The following is a 13,303-nucleotide window of genomic DNA, read 5'->3' as shown; positions in this document are numbered from 1 at the left end:
AATTAAACGCACACAGTCTCAGACTAGATCCAAATTAGAAAGAAAGTTCTACATTGAAGGAAACTCGAATACCACCACCACTGCTCCTACCAGTACCAACACTACTGCTAATACCACTATGATTACTATTCCTACTACCAGTGCTACTAATGCCACTATTGCCACCAACACCACTATGAATACTACTACTATTACCACCACCACCAATACTATTACCAGTGCTACTACTACCAGTGCTACTAATACCACTACGAATACTACTACTACTACCACCCCCACCAATACTATTACCAGTGCTACTACTACCAGTGCTACTAATACCACTACGAATACTACTACTACTACCACCCCCACCAATACTATTACCAGTGCTACTACTACCAGTGCTACTAATACCACTACTAATACTACTACTACTACCACCCCCACCAATACTATTACCAGTGCTACTACTACCAGTGCTACTAATACCACTACGAATACTACTACTACTACCACCCCCACCAATACTATTACCAGTGCTACTACTACCAGTGCTACTAATACCACTACGAATACTACTACTACTACCACCCCCACCAATACTATTACCAGTGCTACTACTACCAGTGCTACTAATACCACTACGAATACTACTACTACTACCACCCCCACCAATACTATTACCAGTGCTACTACTACCAGTACCAACACCACTGCTGATATCACTATGATTACTATTCCTACTACCAGTGCTACTAATACCACTATTACCACCAACACCACTACAAATACTACTACCACCCCCACCAATACTATTACCAGTGCTACTACTACCAGTACCAACACCACAGCTGATATGACTATGATTACTATTCCTACTACCAGTGCTACTACTACCAGTGCGACCAATACCACCACCACCACTTAGAATACTACTACTACTACCACCCCCACCAATACTATTACTACTACCAGTGCTGATACTACCAGTACCAACACCACTGCTAATACCACTATGATTAGTTGATTACTATTACCAGTGCTACTACTACCACCATCAGTACTCCTAATACTACTATTGTCACCAACACTACTACTACTACTACCACCACCAATATTAACACCCCCACTAATACTATTACTACTACCACCAATACCAACACCCCCACCAATACTATTACTACTATCAGTACTACTACCACCACCACCACCACCACCACCAATACTACCACCCCCACTAATACTATTACTACTACCACCACTGGTAATAGCACTATTACCACCACAATAAATAATAACACTATTATCACTACTAGTACTACTACCACCACCAACATTACTAATACTATTACCCATAAAGCCACTGTTAATAGCACTACTACCATCAATGTCATTACTAATACTGCTACCACTAATATCACTATTTTTGACTATCACTACTAGTGGAAAGGAAATTCCTGGATACTTTTAATAACTAACACAGTTTAGAAAATTATAAACAAAACCCAATTACTTTCCATGCCTGCTGCATACCTTAATATATATTGTATTGCTTTTCACAGCTTGCACCCCACAACTCCTCTGAGCTTTTTTTTTTTCTATTTATTTTTTTAATCAGGTCCAAACTTTTTTTGGGACACCCAAAAAATAGATATCAGGGATGAGTCTGCCGATTAATAGAAGACAATATACAATTGGCCCATCAGCAGTGTTTATGATATGTTAAGATACTATATATCCTATATATTTCTAGATTACTGTCTATCAGTCATGCTTTATATTTGCAATTGTTCATTTGTGTCTGTGAACCCTAAAAACTACAAACAACTTAGAACTCATGAAGGAAAGACCTAACCAATGCGTGAAGCATGTAAAATATTTATTTTTCACAGTCTCTCCCCACTAGGGGTCAGCACTCAACTGAGGAGCTTTTATTTGATTATGAAGCAGGAAGATTAAATACATCTAAATGTATACATAAAGACACAAACACCTCTGTATGTACTTATGAGAATAAATCAGGACTATATTACAAAAATATTACAAGACAACAAGATCATATATTTCTCCATTTGTAAAAATAAATGATATTACACACAATATAATATTTTGCCATATTCTAAGCTGGCGTAATAATCTACAATTGGGATTTGCTATTTAGGATTAACACAGAAGACACATTTTTCTTTAACAAACTTGTTTTGCTGTTTTTTACAAAACCAGAGGAGCAAGTGACAAGAAACCACACTGACGCGGGTGACGTTTGTTACACAATCTTTAGTGCCAACAACATCCCGCTGTACAGGCTCCATGTATGAAAGTCACTTTTTCCACCGTACTCCCAGACACCCTCTGCTCTGTCTGTCCTACAAGACATTCCTACTTTCTACGCTCAAACATTCAAAGGTACAACAGCGGGATTCTTTACTCAAAGCAGAAAAAGAAGGAAATTTGTCACTGAAAATGTTTTGTCGTCTACAAATGGATTAAACAGATTTCTGCGGCTGTGTTTAGTCATTAGGAAAAACCAACCCCGTAACGCCAAAAAAAAGAAAAATCAAATATTTTCACTTTTTTTACTTTCATAAACATTGTACCGCATTACAAAAACAATTAAGTTCGGCTTCTGAGCTGCTTCACAATTTCCACTCACATTCAGTACACAAAGCCCGGGCAAGTCCAGTTACCACACAAAACAACTTGTTTTTGGAAGAGCAACAATATATCTGAAAGGACAGTGCTGAGCAAAACTGCCAAACTGGCGTGCTAGTGGAGGTTGGCTGGTGGCAATCTATTTCGGGGGAAAATCTCACCATTGTGGGAAGGGCAGAGACACAAACTATTGCAGGAAAATCTCATTGTGGGAGGAGCAGAGACACAAACTACTGCAAGGAAATCTCATTGTGGGAGGGGCAGAGACACAAACTACTGCAGGGAAATCTCATTGTGGGAGGGGCAGAGACACAAACTACTGCAGGGAAATCTCATTGTGGGAGGGGCAGAGACACAAACTACTGCAGGGAAATCTCATTGTGGGAGGGGCAGAGACACAAACTACTGCAGGGAAATCTCATTGTGGGAGGGGCAGAGACACAAACTACTGCAGGGAAATCTCATTGTGGGAGGGGCAGAGACACAAACTACTGCAGGGAAATCTCATTGTGGGAGGAGCAGAGACACAAACTACTGCAGAGAAATCTCATTGTGGGAGGAGCAAAGACGCAAACTACTGCAGGGAAATATTATTGTGGGAGGGGCAGAGACACAAACTACTGCAAGGGAATCTCATTGTGGGAGGAGCATAGACACAAACTACTGCAGGAAATCTCATTGTGGGAGGGACAGAGACACAAACTACTGCAGGGAAATATTATTGTGGGAGGGGCAGAGACACAAACTACTGCAGAGAAATTTCATTGTGGGAGGAGCAGAGACACAAACTACTGCTGGAAATCTCATTGTGTCTCTGCTCCTCCCACAATGAGATTTCCTGCAGTAGTTTGTGTCTCTGCTTCTCCCACAAACTACTGCAGGAAATCTCATGGTGGAAGGAGCAGAGACACAAACTACTGGAGGAAATCTCATGGTGGGAGGAGCAGAGACACAAACTACTGCAGAGAAATCAATTTTAAATTACCGAAAAATTAAAAACTGCCCAGTTGGAAACCCAAAACAAGATTGGTTCCTGGTTTCTGGCCTAGGCCAAAATGATGACATACATCGCAGTCCTGAGTCTTCATGGGCTTTTTTTTTCTTATTTCATCTGGAAGGAAGGAAGTAAGGAAGAAGGGGCTTTCTCGGTAAGCAAACCCTCTTGCCTGCACTAAGGGTAGATGGATCCTAGAAAGTAAATGTTACATATATTAACTCAAGAGGCCCATTGCTAGAAATGCTAGGGTGGTGCTGTTCAAGGGGATATTTCAACAAAATAAAAAGCATGGAGACATGTATGGGTGGGTGACTTTGCTTTGAATATTAAACACGAATGAAATGGATTTTCAGTTTTTGGTGGTGCTCAGATACAGTCAAGTTCCGCTTTAATATTTAATTGAAAAAGATTTTTAAAATTAAAAAAAAAATTCCAAAAAAAAAAGCCTGGTCTTTGAAAGGAGACATTTCAGTATCCAAGCATATCTGTGAAAACATGACGGTGACGGGACTTCAGAGGAAAGCTGCAGCGATTGCTCACCCGCTTACTGAACAGAGGTACGACTATTAAAAACCATCATGAAAACAAAAATACATTTAAAAAAAAAAAATTCATTCCATTGCGGCTGTGAAAGCCGTCCACAGCCCTGCTACTGTTTTCATTTACTGGTAACCACCAAAGACGGAGGCGAGCTCCCCGCAGATGAAGTGCAGGCCTGTTGATCAGAATAACTTTTATAGGATACTCAATATACAGAACTTTTATGGGATCTTTTTGGCTCAAAAAAGAATTCACTTTGTTCAATGTGCAGCTGAGACTGACCACTTTTACTGTAAGCAATCACATGTTCCAGAACTGTCTAGGGATCGGCAAAGCCGACACCGACAACAAAACAGTGATTAGGTCGGCTTGTCTGCAATGTAGTCACTGTTTGGAGCAGCGAGCGAGTCCTGTCCTCGGGACGGCAGCATCCCGCAAAATGTTGGCATTTAGAAGTTCCCTCATTATATTTACTAGTCAAACTTCAAATATTAAAGTTAAAGCCGGTTCACACACAGGCGGCACAACTTTGGGGGCGACTCGGCAAGGCGATCTCAAGACGAGAAGCAACTTCTGTATTGAAGTCAATGCAAGTCGCCCCCAAAGTCGTACAGGAACCTTTTTCCAAGTCGGAGCAAATTGAGTCGCTCCTATTAGAACGGTTCCATTAAACAGAGCGGAGCGCGACTTGTCAGGTGGCTGAGTCGCCTGACAGGTCGCCCCTATGCGAACCGGCTCTAAATATAAACCCAATCAGCCATTTTAAATGTTATTTCTCATTAAAATAATCCCTGATGATCCTGCCATGAAGGTTCTTATTCAGGCACTTCTTGTTATTGGGTGATGCCATTATGTCCCTGTCTGTCAACAATACTGTTACATTACCACCCTGCCACATGCTCCCCTGGTGGAGGCTACAAGCAGCCGTGCCGACACACATTGTACGAACATGGGTCACCATTATTACCATCGGAAACCAGAAAGCTGGTCCAATGCAATAGTTGGAACTAGTGTATATCAACGTGAAGTGGCAGAAAAGGCCAGCAGGAGACCAGCAGCAATGAGTTGGGTTAAAAAAAAAAAAAAAGGAGATAAATCATTACACATGTAAAAAGAATGTGAGCGCCACGGAACTAATAGTAGAGTCCAATAGGTTTACATTGTTCACTGCAACACAATAAAGCCAACATGTTTCAGGTGCTCAAAGCTCCCTCTTCATCAGGGTTTAAAATACCATAACTAATTAAGAGTAAAGCTGGACAGAAATTTCTCTGCAAACGAGAGTACACACCAGTCAGCCAAACATTACGACCACCCACCTAATACCGAGAAGGTCCTCCTTTTGCCTCCAAAACAGCCCTGACCCGTCAAGGTATGAACTCCACATGGGCAGAAACCAAGGTTTCCCAAAGCATCACACATGCCTCCATAGGCTTGCTTTCTTTCCATAGTGCATCCTCTTCCCCAGGTTCCACATGATGTAAAAGAAAATGAGATTCATCAGACCAGGCTACCTTCTTCCATTGCTCCATTGTCCGGTTCGGATGCTCATATGCCCAGTGTAGGCACTTTTGGCTGTGGGCACGTGTCAGCACGGCACCCTGGCTGCTCTGTGGCTACACAGCCCCATACACTACAAACTGCGGTGCACGGTGTGTTCTGACACCTTTCTATCAGAACCAGCACTAACCTTTTCAGTAATTTGAGCTAAAGTCGGTCTTCTTTTGGATCGGACTACACGGTCCAGCCTTCACGTCCCATGTGCATCAATGAGCCTTGGGCCACCTATGGTAAGTCCTGACCATTGCAGACCAGGAACATCCGGCAAGAGCTGCAGTTTTGGAGTTGCTCTGACCCAGTCGTCTAGTTTTTACAATTTGGCCCGTGTCAAAGTCACTCAAATCCTTGTGCTTGCCCATTTTTTCTGCTTTCAACACAATTCATGGGCAACATGTTCACTTGTTGCCCAATATATCTCACCCACTTTCAGATACCATGGTAAGGAAATATTCAGTGCTATACATTTTACCCATCATTCTTTAGCTGATCTCCAAAAATGTCTTTCCATTTCAGATCTCTGGACGTTTAACCTAAACTACTGCTGACATTTTAAGTCCTGATAAAAAGGTGGCGTTTTGAGCCCCCGAAACATGTTGGCATTATTTTATTGTCATGAACAATAAAAACTCACTGACAATAGCTCTGTGGCACTTTTTTTAGGGTTAACATCTACTGTAAAATTACCAGGGTCAATTCCAAGTCCCTCCAGGACTTCTCTTGTGTTGCACCTTTTCTCCAGAACTTTCTTTCCCTTGCAGTCAGTCATCAAACCTTCCAGACTCCAGTGTATGTATGGATAATAAATAGATCAAAAACTGCAGCTGAGCCAAATGACCCTTTAATCCTCTTCTATAAAGTCCTGGTTCACACCAATGCATTTTTTTTATTGCGTTTTTTGCAGAAACACACTACAGTTCATTCGTGGTTTCCTATGGGACACGTTCACATCTATGCGGTTTTTCAGCTTCTGCGTTTTTGGAAAGGGTCAGGGACTTTTTTTTTAATGCAAAACGGTGCATTTCTGGGTCAATAGACTTTAATGGGGAAGCTGCAGAACAGCAAGTAGAGCATTTTTGCCACTTTTTGTGTTTTTTAATCTGCCCAAAAACAAATTGGTAAAAAAAAAAAAAAAAGCACAAATGGCAGCAGCTTTATTTCCATTTGGTTCCATTCATGCAATTCCAGGCAGTAATTTTAGGAACAGATAGGTATCCACCAGGCCAGAGTTCTTCTTTAACCGCATCTTTCTGAGCGCCCAGGAAAAGTTTACATGTCGGTACTTCAGGGGAGTCGGCGATGTGTGTTTTGCGTGAGGCGTATCTGACGGTTAAACCTTTTACGCGGCGATGCGGTCAGCGGCCCGGTGTTTATTGCTTAAAAGCCTGTGTGAATAATTACAGCCTATTGTGTGTAATTGTGTTAAAATGGAAAAAAATGTGCCCAGGACACGGAGGGACACGGCGGACGGTGAGATATATTCAATTGAGATTTCTTGGAATACATTGACCGGTTGACTCTGGCTCCTCCAATTATGGGGCAGTTCTTTCCCTCGCTCACGTTCAGCGTGCAGGGGTCAAACACATTAATGTAACTCAGACCGCGGACCCGGCGCCCGCGTCGTATTAACGTTGTACAAATATTGAAATGTATAAAATGAATCCTGAAATTAGTCCGCCACGTTAAATATATTATTAGTCGCCGCTCCGTAACTTTGGAACAATGTCAGGCGAGGAGAGGGGAACGGCTGCCATCTTTGCTCCTATGAAATTCAAGTGGAATCCTAACTAGATGACGTTTAGTCTGCTCTGGACACTGCATATCAGAAACAAATTGCCAGGTTTCAATCAGATTTTATTATATAAAATTATAGATTATAGAATATTATTTTTCATCCTTTGCTGATCTTCTGCAGTCTCATTGCAGCCATTTCCTGTATACAAACCCTACCATGTACTTAAAGGTGGGGTATGCCTGTACATGCACTTGAGTGATGACTCCCCCTTGAAATCACAATGTGGGCTGAGTCTTAGCTTGTAGTCATACTCCTGACTAAGCCATATTGTGGGTGAAACGCGTCGGTGCAGAGCAACGCTGAACAGGTGAAAGATATGTGGCCCTGCTTGTTCTTGCCTGGTGGCAATAAGAAATATTGCAGTTGAAAAAAAAAAGACCTTTAACTTCGCATGGTGTGGGGGGGGGGGGGCAGTTTCTAAAATGCAGAGTCACTGCATGGAATCCATGTGGAGTGGTGCCACTTATGAGTGTTTATTGGCATTTCTCCCAGTGGATTGCATAATGGGGACAACAGTAGACCATGCCTGTATAACATGGTCCTGATAGTCTTCTCCAGAAGCCCATGTGATGGGGGGCAACTCAGGAGCAAAAAAATAAAAAAAAATGGTGGACAGATCATAGTCAACCCAAAACAGGTAGTGCTTCAATTACGGTCCTTCTACGCAGGATCTCCAGGGATTATTTTAATTAGGGATATTGAAATTTACAACAACATGTTAAAGGGTGTATGAGATTTTACCGATTGGGTTGACACCTACTTTTACCCTATTAAATGACTGTCCATCCAATGCCACCAATACCTGTGACACCGCTAGCACTGGCAGAATTAATAATCATTTCTCAAAAACAGGGATTCAGCCCCAAAAACGTACCGCCTTCATCTCACACATGTACTGGATGTTTTTCCATTATCTTGGGACCAGTAACATTATCCTCTATAATCCGCATATTAACCCCGTAAGAAACATATGTTTAAATTCAAGGGACGATCCATCGCTGAAAGGATTAGCATTCCCATAATCCATCACTGCCCTCCATAACTCGCTTTTCCATCCTCCTTTTTGCAGATAAACAGCAAATTTATTTCTGTAGGTTTCCCTTAAAATGACAATTGCCCCCATCGCTGGGTGAAGCCTGGATAATGAGGGCGGGAGAGACAGGCCTGTAAATGGACAGAGGACACGCTTGTGCACTTTAAGGCTGGGCATGTGACATTGTGCTATAGCAATTCGCAATCATAGGAGACAAGGAATCTCAATGGCTGCACACAGGGAAACAAGGAATCTCAATGGCTGCACACAGGGAAACAAGGAATCTCAATGGCTGCACACAGGGAAACAAGGAATCTCAATGGCTGCACACAGGGAAACAAGGAATCTCAATGGCTGCACACAGGGAAACAAGGAATCTCAATGGCTGCAAACAGGGAAACAAGGAATCTCAATGGCTGCACACAGGGAAACAAGGAATCTCAATGGCTGCACACAGGGAAACAAGGAATCTCAATGGCTGCACACAGGGAAACAAGGAATCTCAATGGCTGCACACAGGGAAACAAGGAATCTCAATGGCTGCACACAGGGAAACAAGGAATCTCAATGGCTGCACACAGGGAAACAAGGAATCTCAATGGCTGCACACAGGGAAACAAGGAATCTCAATGGTTGCACACAGGGAAACAAGGAATCTCAATGGCTGCACACAGGGGACAAGGAATCTCAATAGCTGCACACAGGGAAACAAGGAATCTCAATGGCTGCACACAGGGAAACAAGGAATCTCAATGGCTGCACACAGGGAAACAAGGAATCTCAATGGCTGCACACAGGGAAACAAGGAATCTCAATGGCTGCACACAGGGAAACAAGGAATCTCAATGGCTGCACACAGGGAAACAAGGAATCTCAATGGCTGCACACAGGGAAACAAGGAATCTCAATGGCTGAACACAGGGAAACAAGGAATCTCAATGGCTGCACACAGGGGACAAGGAATCTCAATGGCTGCACACAGGGGACAAGGCATCTCAATGGCTGCACAAAGGGGCAAGGAATCTCAATGGCTGCACGCAGGGAAACAAGGAATCTCAATGGCTGCACAAAGGGGCAAGGAATCTCAATGGCTGCACAAAGGGGCAAGGAATCTCAATGGCTGCACACAGGGGACAAGGAATCTCAATGGCTGCACACAGGGAAACAAGGAATCTCAATCACTGAATGCAGGAAACAACAAATCACAAATACTACTCATAGGGAACAGGGAATCTTAATAGGGAAAAGTGAAGCATGGCATGATGATTGATGGATGACTGAAGTCAGCACAATTTCAATTTGCTCACTAAGCTAAGTAAAAAAAAAAATCCTGTGCAAAGCTAAATTCCTCCTCCTAAATTATGTTAGCAACCTTCATTCACCTCCCCCACCCATTTCCAATGCCTAAAACATGTCAACATTTCAAGCCCATTTTTGAAATTCAGCAAGTGAGCGGGGGATGACAACAAATTAGGGGCAGTGGGGTTTTAGAAGTAGGTTTAGCCATTTCTTTGTAACTGTATGGGCTAAATGTAAAAATGAGTTCCTCTTTAAAGAGTAGCATCCCATTTCCAATATTTATGGCAATGCCAGAGGATGAGCCGTCACGTACAGCGCACTTCTCACGCATGGCAGAATCGATGGATCATAAATAACACCGATAAGCAGAAGAAAGCAGGTAATCAATACGTGTGATTAATCTCAAAGCCTGTCAGGAGATTCCAAGGCTGCATATCCTGACGGTCCCCAGCAACAGAGATTAATACCTAAAATAATGTCCTGAAGAAGATCTGTGTGTCCTATTGGTTCCGACACTAATCACTTCTCCAACCATGTGACCAGTACAGAACCACCGCCAACTAGAAGAGAGGGCTACAGGGGGAGACCAGTGCTAGAAATGCGGGTTTCCTATCCCAGTAACTTTCTAAATCAGCGACCCAAAATGATTCTGATCAGGAGAGTCGGGGAGAATTTGCAGCTCCTGTTCTGCATGCTTGTTTCAGGTTAGCGATTCGAAGCATCAACGTCAGAAGCCCCCTTTTACACTGAATGCAGCTTTGAAATAATGCGGCTTCATTTGAAATCGCACGATTCTAAATCCGCATGTCAGTGCGACTTGGATGACATCTGTGCGACTTCATGCACAGGTTTCAGGTGCGACTTGCATAGACATCACCAAAAATCGTGCAGGAATTTTTTTCAAATTGGTGCGGCACCGCAAAGTCAGTGTCGCACCGATTTGAACAGTTCCATTGCCAACAAGAGGGTGCGACTTGTCATCTGTTTCAGATTTGTCAAAATCGGTGTGAATGGGGCTAAGTGCCAGGCAAGTAGTATTTTCAGAAGTAGAAGTTAGCAATGACAAATTCATAGTTCTTCGGGGAAAAATTCGTTCTAAGGCTCTATTCACACTTGTGCGAATTTGCATGTGACTGTCACACAGCCCATGTATTTCAATAGAAGTTGCAGTTGTAAATAGGTTCCTGCACTACTTTGATGCGACTTGAGTGCCATAGACTGCAACGTCAACTCTCAAAAGTCACATGAAAGTCGCATCTTAATGTTAACAATGTGACAGTTGTGCAATAGCCAAGTCGCACCCAAGTTGCCCCCATTTAAAGTTGCATCTAGGTTGCAATGTAAATCGCATAGCTTTTGAGTCGCACAAGTATGAATGGAACCTTAGGCCAAGTTCACACTGGTATTAAAAGCGTTTGAGAGGTGTTAAAAACGCCTATGAAAAGGATACAATGGACAGCACTTAGAGCTGTTCACACTATAAAAACATGAAGCGTTAGTGTCGCTCATCCAACGCTTCTAAACTGCCCATAGGGTGTTTGGGAAGTGCTTTTAACTCCTCATTAACGCTTGTAATACGTCAGTCAAACGCCCATACTAAAGTTCATTAAAGAGAGTCTAATGTCTATACCAACACTATAGGAGCATTTGTTCAGCGTTAGAAATTTAGTCACGTGTGAACAAGCCTTTAATGTTGTGATAATTATTGTCATTATCTATAGATGATGATATATGATGGACAGACAGATAGTACTTAAAACACTAACTTCCAATGCCATCCACAACTCTGCCCTGAGCCACATCACCAACCTCCTCTCAAAATACCATCCCCTCTCTGCTACTCCCAATAACCTCCTGCTCTCTAAACCCCTTGTCCCCTCCAGGACTTCTCCAGGGCCTCCCCCATCCTCTGGCACTCCCTATCCCAATCTGTCCATCTGCATTCTACTCTATTGCTGCAAACCTATCTCCTCAGGGAAGCCTAATGCCCCGTACACAGGATTGGATTTTCCGTCAGAAAAATCTTGGGTTGTTTTTCAGACAGACTTCCGCTCAAGCTTGGCTTGCATACACACGGTCACACAAAAGTTATCTGAACTTTCATCCGTCAAGAACACGGTGACGTCCAACACTACGACGAGTCGAGAAAATTCAGTTTAATGCTTCTGAGAATGCGTTGAATTGTTTCCGAGCATGCGTCGGAATTTCGCGTGTTGGAATTGCTGCAGACGATCAGATTTTTCCGATAGGATTTTTTTTCTGTCGGGAAATTTGAGAACCAGCTCTCAATCTTTTGCTGGCGAAAATTCCAATAGCAAAAGTCCGATGGAGCATACACACGGTCTGAATTTTCGTTCAAAAGCTCACATCAGACTTTTGCTGGCGGAATTTCCGATCGTGTGTACGGGGCATAACCCACCACTACATGAACTTTTACTTTCCCCGTCAACTTATCCCTCCACAGGTACTTCCTTTTAGATTGTAAGCTCTCAGGAGCAGGATCCCCGTGCTATACAAACTACTGGTGCTAGATATATAGATTTTATCTGCCACATTAATCGACTTGAATAAAGTCATGTTTTTCCCCATCAGTCTCTTTCCAGGACAATCTGGTGGCCAGGTAGGGGAGATGTGTCAGTGAATGGGGCAGACTCCTCCAACGAGTGCACAGAGCATCCCTACAGAGCAATATCTTGTTGTAGCGATCCGCTGACACAGGTGACAGTAATCCAGGGACACGGTAAGCGTGAACCAGCCGTGCGCTCGCCGGAGCTGTTGAATTGTTTGCCTAACTGGAAACAGCTGCCGCGCGGATTCAACGTTCACCAAACGAGGTCACGGAAGGCCGGCGAGCTGCGTCGGTGACGAACAATTATGTTTTAAAAACGCCATGGCCAGTAGGTGTAGCCTCGCCTGCTGGGATTTGCACTTCGAGCAAGCCAAATACAGTAAGCGCCCGAGCACGCCGACAGCGGCGAGAGCCACAAAGGCGTCCTGTGTGTGTTTCTCGTGAATAAATCGGCTCGCAGTGCCGCAGACGATGACGCTTTTATTTCACAAATTAAGAGTTTCTGGCTTTCTGTAATCACAGAGAATTTCTATTGTCTGGGGGATTAATTATATACGATGCAGCCGGGCGTAACACGCAAAATGTATTAATTCAGCGGGCTCTGCAAATGTTTACTTCCACAACTATTAAACTCTCCAAACAAAAAAAATAAATAAAAAAATGTATAAAATCTCTCACACATTCTCCCTTTGGAGCCGAGAGAACAGTGCGATTTTACCCCCAGATATTCACTTTTAATTCCATATACTGGCACTCCCAACGCTACTACACAGCGGCCAACGTTTCCACAACAGTAAACCCTGTACACACGATCGGATATCTGATGGAATCTAATCCGATGGATTTTTTCTTCGGATATCCGATGAAGCTGACTTTCAT

At 43.1% G+C, this 13,303-nt stretch overlaps 1 protein-coding gene across 4 annotated transcripts in view; it reads right to left on the bottom strand.

Moving 5' to 3' along the window:
- The window catches only part of SOX5 (SRY-box transcription factor 5), a 282,377-nt gene that overhangs the window by 119,206 nt on the left and 149,868 nt on the right, over positions 1-13,303 (bottom strand). The gene's annotated exons all lie outside the window — the stretch shown is intronic.

The sequence above is a fragment of the Rana temporaria genome, chromosome 3, assembly GCF_905171775.1.
Source record: "Rana temporaria chromosome 3, aRanTem1.1, whole genome shotgun sequence".
NCBI classification, from domain to species: domain Eukaryota; kingdom Metazoa; phylum Chordata; class Amphibia; order Anura; family Ranidae; genus Rana; species Rana temporaria.
The sequence above is the reverse complement of the archived record's forward strand: the minus strand, read 5'-3'. Positions and strand labels throughout refer to the sequence as shown.